The sequence below is a fragment of the Hyaena hyaena genome, unplaced genomic scaffold (genome assembly GCF_003009895.1).
Source record: "Hyaena hyaena isolate Hyena2069 unplaced genomic scaffold, ASM300989v1 scaffold_1242, whole genome shotgun sequence".
NCBI classification, from domain to species: Eukaryota; Metazoa; Chordata; class Mammalia; order Carnivora; family Hyaenidae; genus Hyaena; species Hyaena hyaena.
The window spans coordinates 314,158-325,086 of record NW_024081869.1 but is presented as its reverse complement, the minus strand read 5'-3'; positions in this window follow the sequence as shown (position 1 = coordinate 325,086).

Below are 10,929 nucleotides of genomic sequence, written 5' to 3'. Positions count from 1 at the left end.
TATCACTATGGTCTTCCAACTGGGTTATACGCCACCTCGATGTCACCAAGTCTGCTTTCATTGCACTTGGGAGTTATTTTTCAGAGGCTTCTTTGTCCCTCAAGTAGATATTTCTTTTATAAGCCCAAACATATACTGATTCCAGCTTAAGTTTAAACTGGGTCTATTACATGTTTGCTGTAAACTCCTTCATCTAATAATTATTTATGCAACTATTTTATTTGCTCACTTGAAAGTAAGAGCCTTAAGGGACATCTTCATTCATTGTTGTATATCAAGTTTAAAGGCAATCTGTTGTACACAGTAAATAGTAATAAAGAAAAAAAGAGCAGGAAGTGGGGCGCCTGGTGGCTCAGTGGCTGAGCGGCCAACTTCGGCTCAGGTCATGATCTCACGGCTCAAAGGCTCATTAGTTCAAGCCCTGTGTCAGGTTCTGTGCTGACAGATTAGAGCCTGGAGCCTGCTTCAGATTCTGTGTCTCCCTCTTTTGGCCCCTCTCCTGCTCATGCTCTGTTTCTGCCTCTCTGTCTCTCTCTGTCTCTCTGTCTCTCTCTCTCAAAAGTACACATTAAAAAAGATTCTTTTTTAATCAGCAGGAAAGAAAAACAAAAACAGAAAATAAAGAAAACAGGGTGGGATAGGAGACAGAAGCAAAAGTTGAGAAGTTTCCAAAACTTCCATCATGAGAATTAAGACTTAATAAAACAACCTAACTAATAAAGCTTACAACATAACCAAGCAAATAATGTAACATTTATAATAAAGTAAAAACTTTCCACTTGTAAAACTAAATGTCATTGCAAGAAGAAAGCAATAGAGCTTAGGAATTAAGGCAACTGAGAAATCTTTAAAGAGAGAATCAATGAGACCAAAAAATGCCATGGTCTGTCAGATTCATATCATCTACTAAGAGATAAGTGAACAAAATCCTGACTCCCAATTCTTTATGTCATCAGTCTGTTAACATTTAATAATTTAAACCATAAAGTAAAATACAGTTTTATCTAACAGTTATTAAAGCTAAAAGTAAGACAAATAGGAGCATTTATATGGGCATCATATGCATCAACTTTAACATTTCTTAACTCTTTGTATCATTTATAAAACAGATTCCTTTAGTATATAGATATGAAGCAAAATCAACTAGTAAAACACCACATCCAAAATTCTGTTTTCCTTGGACACATTTTACCACTTTGGCAACATAAATGGTTAGGGAGTATCCTGTCCATCAGAGTCCTATTCTTTTATATGGAGGACATGCTTAGCAAATATGTTTCCCAGCTCTTTAGACCAGTTGTTACATTTTTATTAAAATGCAGATTCTCTCTCCCTATTCTATATATAATGAATAAAAATCTCTGGTAGTGAGGACAGGGAATCTTTATTAAAATGATTTCCAAATGATTTGAAGGCAGATACCCTGGCTCTTTTCCTCAGACTGACATTTAGAATCACTTTTCAGAGCTCCATATTGCCCATGTCAGGCACTATCCAAAAAGCTGATTGCTTAGATCTCACTCCTAATGTATTTAGGCATCATAACTGTCTACCCTGTTTCCAGTGTGTTCACATTTTGGCTGGGCCCACCGATGCTCAAACTCCATACTTCCCCATCTCCATTTTTAATGTGGTAACCAGAAAGTTCTTTTGAACCATAGGAAATATGTGAGGACCTAAGTTCTTCATTCCAAGTATTCCAAATGCATAAAATAACAAATCTGAGGTCTACTTAAGGATACCTTTGAGAGACTAATAGTGAGCTGATTTGTCACAACTAATGCTCAAAATGTACTTTCTCCCATAGTTAAGCCTTAGTAGATGAAGTTTAGCTCCAACATACTGCTGGCCCAGAAGTTGGTGCTCAGACTGTACTGAACACCTATACAGTGGAATCACAGTATGGCCAGGAGAGAGAAAACCCGAAACTACTTGCAGTACTGTGTGAGATGCTTTTTTTCCCTCTCTTAGCAGCTATTTCTAGAATATGTGCATCCACAGTCCAAACAGGTTGGCATAATTAGAAAAGGAGGGAAGTAGATGCCTTTGTACAGTTTTATAATTATTACATGCCAAGACAATGAGAATTATCACAATGTACCATTGCCTGGTTTGGCCTTCTGGCCAAAATTTTAAGGAGTTCAGCACATTTTGAGGAGGACTAAAATTCATAGGCTTCTGTCAATAAGTACAAAACTCAAAGCTTAGTGTCATCTGTTTCGAAGAGGAAAGTAATTTAAATCCATAAGAAATTATTAGGAAAAACCAGCATTGCTATCACATTAAAAGGAAATGTCATTAATGCTTTCAAATCTTTATCACTTAGGAAGGCCAGATAGAAGACAAATCAAAATATGAGATAAACATAGAAAACAAGTTTATTTTTCTTTTTAAACTGGAAGTCTCAAGATACTTAAAGAACTACCACAATGTCATTTAGAAGTAGGATTCATATGTACAAGACTTGAGTATATCAAGCATGGGGTATTGTAAGATTAGAGAATGCAAGGTGCTGTAAAACACGAGACTAAACAGAAAGACACACATCCTGTTTTTCAGGTAAAATCTTCTAGGTGATCTAGAAATACAAGCGTTTGGTCAAGCAAATGTTTTAAAGAAATTGCACTTAGTGTGGCAAGAACGGGAGTTAGTATTCTGTCATTTGAATAAGTAGATGAAAAAGAAGATAGCCTGTATATAGAAGATTGTCTAAACTGCTCCCTTTTTTCTACTGAACATTAAGATGTCACATAACCACATGGAATACTGTTGTAAGGATTCAACATGACTTTTATATTAGAAGTATATTTGTATGCAGCACAATTAGAGGATAGAATATGAAACTATATCAACATATTGTATAGAACCTAATTATTTGGAACTTTAAAAATATATTAGGAAGAAGTAACAATTTCTAAAGCATACACTCCAAAATCACAGCAGTGAATGCAAAAAAGTTTATGTCACACTCATCAGCAACATAATTCATGTGATAGCAGATGCCCTCACACACCATGATTCAGAGACACAAGATCCCCATCTTACATCATCACCCTCTATTAGGGCCATGAAGTCTATTGCTCAAGGAACAAATTGAAAGATAATTTTAGAGGTGTTTTTTGTGGGCTAGTCCTATAAGAGTAGTACATTACTTTTACCCAAATTCCATGGACATGCCTAATTAATGGAAACAATGATTTTCTAGATTTGTGATCAAGAAGAAAAAACAGTTTGGTACAATTATGTCTGATCTTTGAAATAGAGTTATAGTAAGAATTTTTTATTGTTTATTATCAAGCATTTTTATGGGATAATGAATTTTATGAGTATAACAAGTTATATATTGGAAATCACATGAACCAAATATATACATATATGATTTAGTTCCAAATGTAGTTTGCACACAAGGTCTAGATCAACGGTTTCCAAAGATTTTTTTTCCTTGAAATATTCCACTGCCAGTAATTCTTACTCTTCCAATGCATGGAAGCTTAACAAATCTAATTCTGAGAAGTCAATAAAATATAGTGTCTTCATGTCATGCAAGACTTCTGCAATGGGTTTGGGTTAGGAAAAGGGATTTGCCTTATTGTAGTTAACATAATTCCTTTTAAATAGATATGTTTTAAGAGATATGATGTAACTAGAGACGTTATAATAAGTCTATAATGGTTAGATTTCATAAACAAGTTATCTAAAGTCTGTTTTCTGCAATTGATTAGAATAGGATATTTAGCATATTAATAGTAGCTAACAGTTGGTTTCTGTGATAAAATTTAGAAGAGATCCTTTTGAATAATGTTTTAAAAATTCTTACCATTGGTTTTTCTTTATTCTAATCCAAACACATAAAAAAGAGCAGAGTACTGTTATACGTCTTACTTAATTTAAAGATGGATAGTTGGGTTACTTTTTTTTGGAAATCTTAAAGTTTGAAAAGTCAGCGGTATACAAGAAAGCCATAAAAATACCAGGAATTTGGAGAAAATATAAAATGAATAATTACCTTATGGATAACATTGCTTTTAGTACCCATGTTTCGTGGGTTTATTCTGGTTACCAGAAGAAAGGCATTTTTCCTACTCTCAGTATTTTGTGTGACCTTGAATAAAGGAATCCATGAGGGGTCCAGACCCATGTATGAGTTCCCAGGCTTAGTAACTGGGAAAATGACCTTCCTTCTCTGAGCCTCATTTTCTTCACATAGAAGATGTTGCATACAGCATTAAGTTCACAGGTTGAACATAAGAGAAGGTTGGATAGAAGAACATGTAAATGGATGAATAAGTACCTGGAATCAAGTTAGAATCATGGGGTAAAGCAAGCTGTCTTAACACCTGGGAATAGGTCTGTGACTCACTTTGCATTTTTTTCAAATGAACAAAATAAACTCTACCCTACTTATTTTACAAGCATAAAATTACATTATGAATATGAAGGGATTCTACGAAGGTAGGAATGCTAACAACTCTAGATATTATCAGTAGCAAAACATATTTTCTCAGATGAAATGTAAGGTGACTTCATGTGGGGTTCCTGCAAAAACCCCGGTATGTAACACAGTGAGGCGCTCGTTGGTATTCTTTATGAAATCCTCTGTCCCTGAACAGAATTCCTGCACCACATTAAATGCTACTTGCAACTAGCCACCTTAGTTCAGCAAAGAGTTAACCAAGTTTCAATTCCTGTTTATTTCATAACATAAAGAAAGGTTGTTTTAGAGATCAGATGACTTTTAGCTAGAGTAAGTACAGCAGCAAAGCAATGAATGCTGTTGTCTGGGAAATAAAGAAATGCAAGAAGTAATCAATTTCTTCCAATCTTCATTTTGCTCACCCACTTGATTTGAAACCACATATTGCTTCTCCCAAAATTAACAGTTAAGGCAACTCTTACAACTCTAGAAGCATTACAGTGTATACTCAATTTGAGTATATTGAAAACCCTATCATAAAAGATCTTCTGAGGCATCTATATTTAAAATAACAGCATTTTATAGTTAAGCCAGCAAATTTAAACACACAGAAATAAAGAAATTTCTGGAGAATTAGCTGTGGTTAACTATGTACATATTTATTCATTTATTTTACACAATATGCTCATTTGTTTCAAAAGTAGACAGTCCAGTTTCGGTGTTCATTGTAAGCTCAATTTGGTTTTACTTCCTTACTGTGCTTTCTTGGCATCTGCTTTTATGGAAATATAGCTGGTCATTAACACAGCTTTCCATGCCTTACAACTGTGTTGTTTTTCATGCAAAATAGACATTTGTGAAATAATTACAGATGGGAAAGTATGCCCCATGGAGTTTTTTCTTCATTATAAAATTATCCTGTTCTGATCATTTTTACATTCACTTCATTATAAGGACAGAACACAGGGAAATAAAATATTTCCATTACAATAGCAATCTTCAGAGTATTTGCTCTTACCAAGTGAGAAGTGATGGATTATATACAAAATGAAGGATTTGGGAAAGATTTAATAAATTATTTCCACTCCTCCTTTTCACCACCTTCTCCATTCTCTGAAAAACAACTTCTCTTAGCCACATCTGAGGCTCCTGATAAGGTTCCAGATGTTATAGTCATTGTGGACATGTCAGCTAAAATCTGGAAGAGGAAGCTTTGCCATAGAGTATTGTTTAGTCATCACTGTATCCAGCTTTCCCTTCCATTTTTCAGTAGGATAACCCGGAGATGGATTTCCTTATGTATTATTCAGGTCCTTTCTCCACCCTCTCACCCCTGCCATGTGCCCCAGAAAATTTCTGTATCAACTGGGATTCCTTGCCTTCTAACTCCCTGTCTGGGTTAGCCAGTGGGAAGCACTAATACGTGATTTCAGAGAAGAGAGAGGGCAAGGATGTATGCCCTAACTCTACTACTGCTAGGTTTCAGTTGTCAATATCTGTGCCCTTCTACTGAAGTCCATACCTCCTGTTGGGCAGTCCTCTCCTAAAGCTTTTATTCCTGTTTTTGGTAATTCTTTCTCTTTACTCAAGCAACATGGTGGGAAGATCTTCAAATTGGAATTACCTCCAGGATGCCAACATCCTTTCTTGCTTTCCTTTGCTAATACATTATATATAGTCCCTTCACTAAGTTTTCAAATCATCTTTGTTGATCACACCATCTATTTCCTGAATATAAGCCCCTACTCATATTGTGTTTCTGTGGAAATAGAAGCACACGATTGAGATTGAAGTTACAGAATGATAGCCTATTAACAATGGAAAGGAGTTTCACACACATATTCATGATGAAAAGGAGATTCAGATATGAAGTATTCTGTCCAAGTCACACAGCAAATTAGCTGAAGGGAGGAGACATAGCCAAAGTCTTCCAAGTCAAAGTTTTTTTTAACCTTAATATCTATATTTGATCATCCAGAAACCAAACAGAAGATGAATTAACAGATATGAATTTATGTCTTATGTTTTTAAATGTATTTTTGAGGAAGATTCATATAAACAACGGAAATGAAAGATAAACAAGATAGAAGGAAGACTAACAGTTGAAGAATATATTTTAAGAATACTGATACTTGAATTTTTAAATTTCAGTCATTAGAAATATTCGTGTTCAAATCCTCAGTTTATCTCCAGTTTATGCTGAGAACAGATCCTGAGTACAGAGTAAGTTCTGTTTCTGAATCATTTAATTCACAGCTGCCAAGATCACATTAAAAAGACCCATTATTTCATGAATGGGCTCAAGAGGGGTTTCAAGTCTATTTCAGAGATGAAAAAAAACTTCTATTTGATGATTGGCCTTCTCAGAATAGGCATAAGTCTCCCTGAAATTAATAAAAATTTTACTTCTCTCACCTGTAACCCATTTTTATGTCTTATAGAAGGCTACATATATTCCAAGCACTCAGAAATAGCTTCTAACCCTTGGCACCTTTTATTACCCCAAATTTTTAATAATTAATAATTTACTTTGTGCCCGCCCATGGGCAAGGCAGTATGAGGAAAATGAAAATAAATCATTTTGTAATCTGATTTGATAAAGCTATCCTTTAATTTGCAGCCATATTTGTACATGTAGAACTCAGTAATTCAACAAACCCAGGAAAGAACTTACAGTGCACACACACAAAGCAATTCATTGAGCAGTCCTCAATTATGTTTTACTTTTCAAAGCTTTACCTAAATGGACAAAAATGGAAACAATATAAAACACTGATATTATCATTCTAATGGAATAATTCAATTGCTAAATGTCATTTGTTCCAAATTCCACAAGCATCTGTCATAAATAGACAAATACCTAGAATTTCACTATGAGTATCAGAAAATATCTCTGCCCTAGAATATAAATCAAGGGATGATTTGAAAAAAAGTGTCAGTTTTATATTCAAAGGGGGTGCATGGTAAAATAACCAACATCTATGGCACTAATGAGTAACACCAGGCCATCAGCCTCATAAAAGCTCCATTGTTGGGACGCCTGGGTGGCTTAGTCGGTTAAGCATCCGACTTTCGCTTAGGTCATGATCTTGCGGTTCGTGGGTTCGAGCCCCGCGTCGGGCTCTGTGCTGACTGCCAGCTCAGAGCCTGGAGCCTGTTTCAGAGTCTGTGACTCCCTCTCTCTCTGACCCTCCCCTGATCATGCTGTCTCTCTCTCTCTCTCTCCTAGAAATAAATAAAAATATTTAAAAAAAAAGCTCCATTGCTTTGAATCTGGCTTTTGTTATAATTTTAAACATCGCCTACATGCACATATACATTAAAAATATTAATGGGAAAAATACAAAAATCAGTCAGTCCATCAGTATGAAACTGCTACCAGAGATAATAATGAGATGTGGAGGGAAGAATAACCTGGTACATTTCTTCTAACAAAATGAGGACCACTTTAATGGTCATTGTTAGGAGTTGGCTGAATGCAGTGCAGCCCTCAAATGGATTAGGCTGGCCTTCAGAATCCAGGATGCCCTTGAGTATCAGGTACTGGTCAAGAAACTAGAGAGAGTGATGGCAATAGACCCAACTGATGTCTTCCCCACATCACATGGTTTGACCAGTACTTCTTAGCACAGGAAAACAGAAAAATATGAAAAATAGCTAAGATTACAGGAGATTTAGGTTCATCTTATTTATCTTGGTATTTCCAGTACCTATCAGGGTGCCATTAAATGCTGATACTGTTATTAAATGTTAGATTGCTTTGAATTAATTAACTAGAGCTCCTTCACTGCCAGGAATCTGCTGTGCAAACTTTATCAAGCTGTTTCAACCTGAGCTTCAGTTTCAACATCTGAAGATTGGCAATTATAACAGTACTACCTTCTGCGTTTTTGTTTTTTTTTTTCCATCCAAGAATAGAAGGAGATAATGCACATGAATATACTTTTTGAATTTCAACAGATTAGAGACTGAATGCTTGTGTTTGTGACTATTTTAATATTTTATGAGTTAAAAAGGAGTACTAATTTTGTCACTGGCATTCTTCTGCTTCATCTATGATTAGATTTATGTGACAATTGTTAGTTTTTATTTTCCTCAAGAGATTCAATAATAATTTCAATGAAAAATAACTTGCAAACAATTTTTAACACACGTGGCCTGATTAACAGAAGATTGTTCATCATTTTTCCAACACAGACGAGAGATAGTTCCATACTAAGGACACAAAAATAGGTGTGAAATCTGGCATTTCAGGACTTGTCTAAACAGAAGATGTTGCCCATGAGGGAAGTCCTACTGGCATGAGAAACCGTTGAACCTAACCAGTGAGAAAATGGCTAAACCCATTTGTTCCTAAAGCAAGCTCTGGGTGTCTGTAACAGCCAGTCTGAGACAGGGACAAGAAGGAAGGGGTTTATATGGCACAAAGCAGTGCAGTCCTAGTAGCTCAAGAGACTTCTAAGATAAAGTTCGTAATAAATGAGAAATTTGTAGAGGTGCTATAAGCAAATTTATCCCTGTGAGAGAATGAGGTCCTTTCTCTTCACCCCTGGAAAATGTTATAATGTCTTTCTAAACAAGATCAGTGTTAGTGCTGATAGAAATAGCTCTGTCAATTGGCAAAAAGAAAAGTAGCTACAGATGAGAAGTGAAGGCAGAGGGGACAGAAAAATCCACAGTTGAGGACTGCTCAGTACTGCTGAGGAAAGAAAATGGTAGGGGTTACTTGAAATACATGTACTTCTACACTCCCAACAGAGATCAGTCTTTGGGGTTTGGGAACAAGAAATTAGAATTCCCTAAATTGTAGGTTATTCATAAACAACTTCTAGCATTCTTCATATTCTTTACTCTTTACGATAATAAAATGCTTACTTCTTTAAAAGGATTTTATTAGTATTTACAAAAATTTTAGCCTTATAGCAAATATTGAAAAACTGGGAAACACTAACATTATTGGCTAGTTTTCAAAAACAGCATAGATCTCCTATCAAGGCTAAAAGTACAATCTCTAAACTGTGTTGCTTCTTGAAACACTGTTATAGATTTGGATGAAGGATACCATGCATGTAAACTTATTAAAATATATTAGCAGAATTGACTCACAATGAACAAAAGACAGGACCACTATGAACACATGACACAGAAGCAGCTATGATCAAAACTATTTGATGGAGTCATCACTGATTCTCTCCAAAGTGTCTCTGCTTGTTTTCAGAAATGTCAGTTTTAACCTTTGACTTTGAGCATCAGCATTTCCTATTCTTGCGTTCAACAGGACATCACTGGTTTCCTTCAAATAGGTATATCTCTACATTGATTGTCAGGCTTTAATTCTTTCAAGAGAATTAAAACCCTTTTCTCATGTTCTCAATTTCTAAACTTATTTTTAAAATTTTGGATGCAGGGGTGCCCAAGTGGCTTAGTCAGTTAAGTGTCCAACTCTTAGTTTGAGCTCAGGTATTGATCTCACAGTTTCTAAGGACTGAGCCCTGCATCCAGCTCCATGAGGACAGTGAGGAGCCTGCTTGAGATTCTCTCTCTCTCTTCCTCTCTATGCCTCTCCCCCCACCCCCATGTGCTCACTCTCTCTCAGAATAAAACTTTAAAAAATAAAATTTTGGATGCAGAAACTCTAACTTCTGGAGAATCACTGAGAAGAGGTATATCTGCATGGAAATCCTATGCAAGACAAATGGTCTTCTCCATGTCAACAAATGGCATGACAAACAGGCAGTATCTAAAATTGTCATCTAAGCATAAGCTCTTGATTTCTCTATTTCTCTTACTCTCATACCCAGTCTTCCCAATCTAATTTTAAATATATTCTTAATACCTCATCTCTCCAGCTACACCCCACTGCTACCACCTCTCTTCACCTTGACCCAATAGTCTGAGGTGACCTTCTTGCTTCCTTTTCTGACTCAGTAAAATCAATTCACCAGAGTAGGTGGGTCAAAACTTTAAAGTTGAACGCTTAACCAACTGAGCCACTCAGGTACCCCTAGGTCATTATATTTAAAATGAGCTATAGGGGTACCTTGGTGGCTGAATTGGTTAAGTGTACGACTTTGGCTCATGTCATGATCTTGCAGTTTGTGAGTTGGAGCTCTGAGTCAGGCTGTTCACAGAGCCTGGAGCATGCTTCAGATTCTGTATCTCCCTCTTATTCTGCCTTTCACTCACTCACACTCTCTTTCTTGCTCTAAGAAATAAACATTAAAATAATAAAATAAATATTAAAATAAAATGAGCTTTAGTTTGCTCATTTCTAATATGACAATACTGCTTTTCCTCAGAGTGGTTGTAAAAGTACATAAGATTAGTTCATGAAAATACTTATACAAACCAGTATGAAAATGGAGAATATTAAAGCCATAGAGAGTTTTTAAAAACTATGAACATAGTACAACTACTTTTAAAATATATGCTGAAATCTAGAAAAACTAATCATATATGTATGTTTTAATCCTTACTATGTTTTTTTAAGGGGTAAAATACGAGTTACCAAAGTT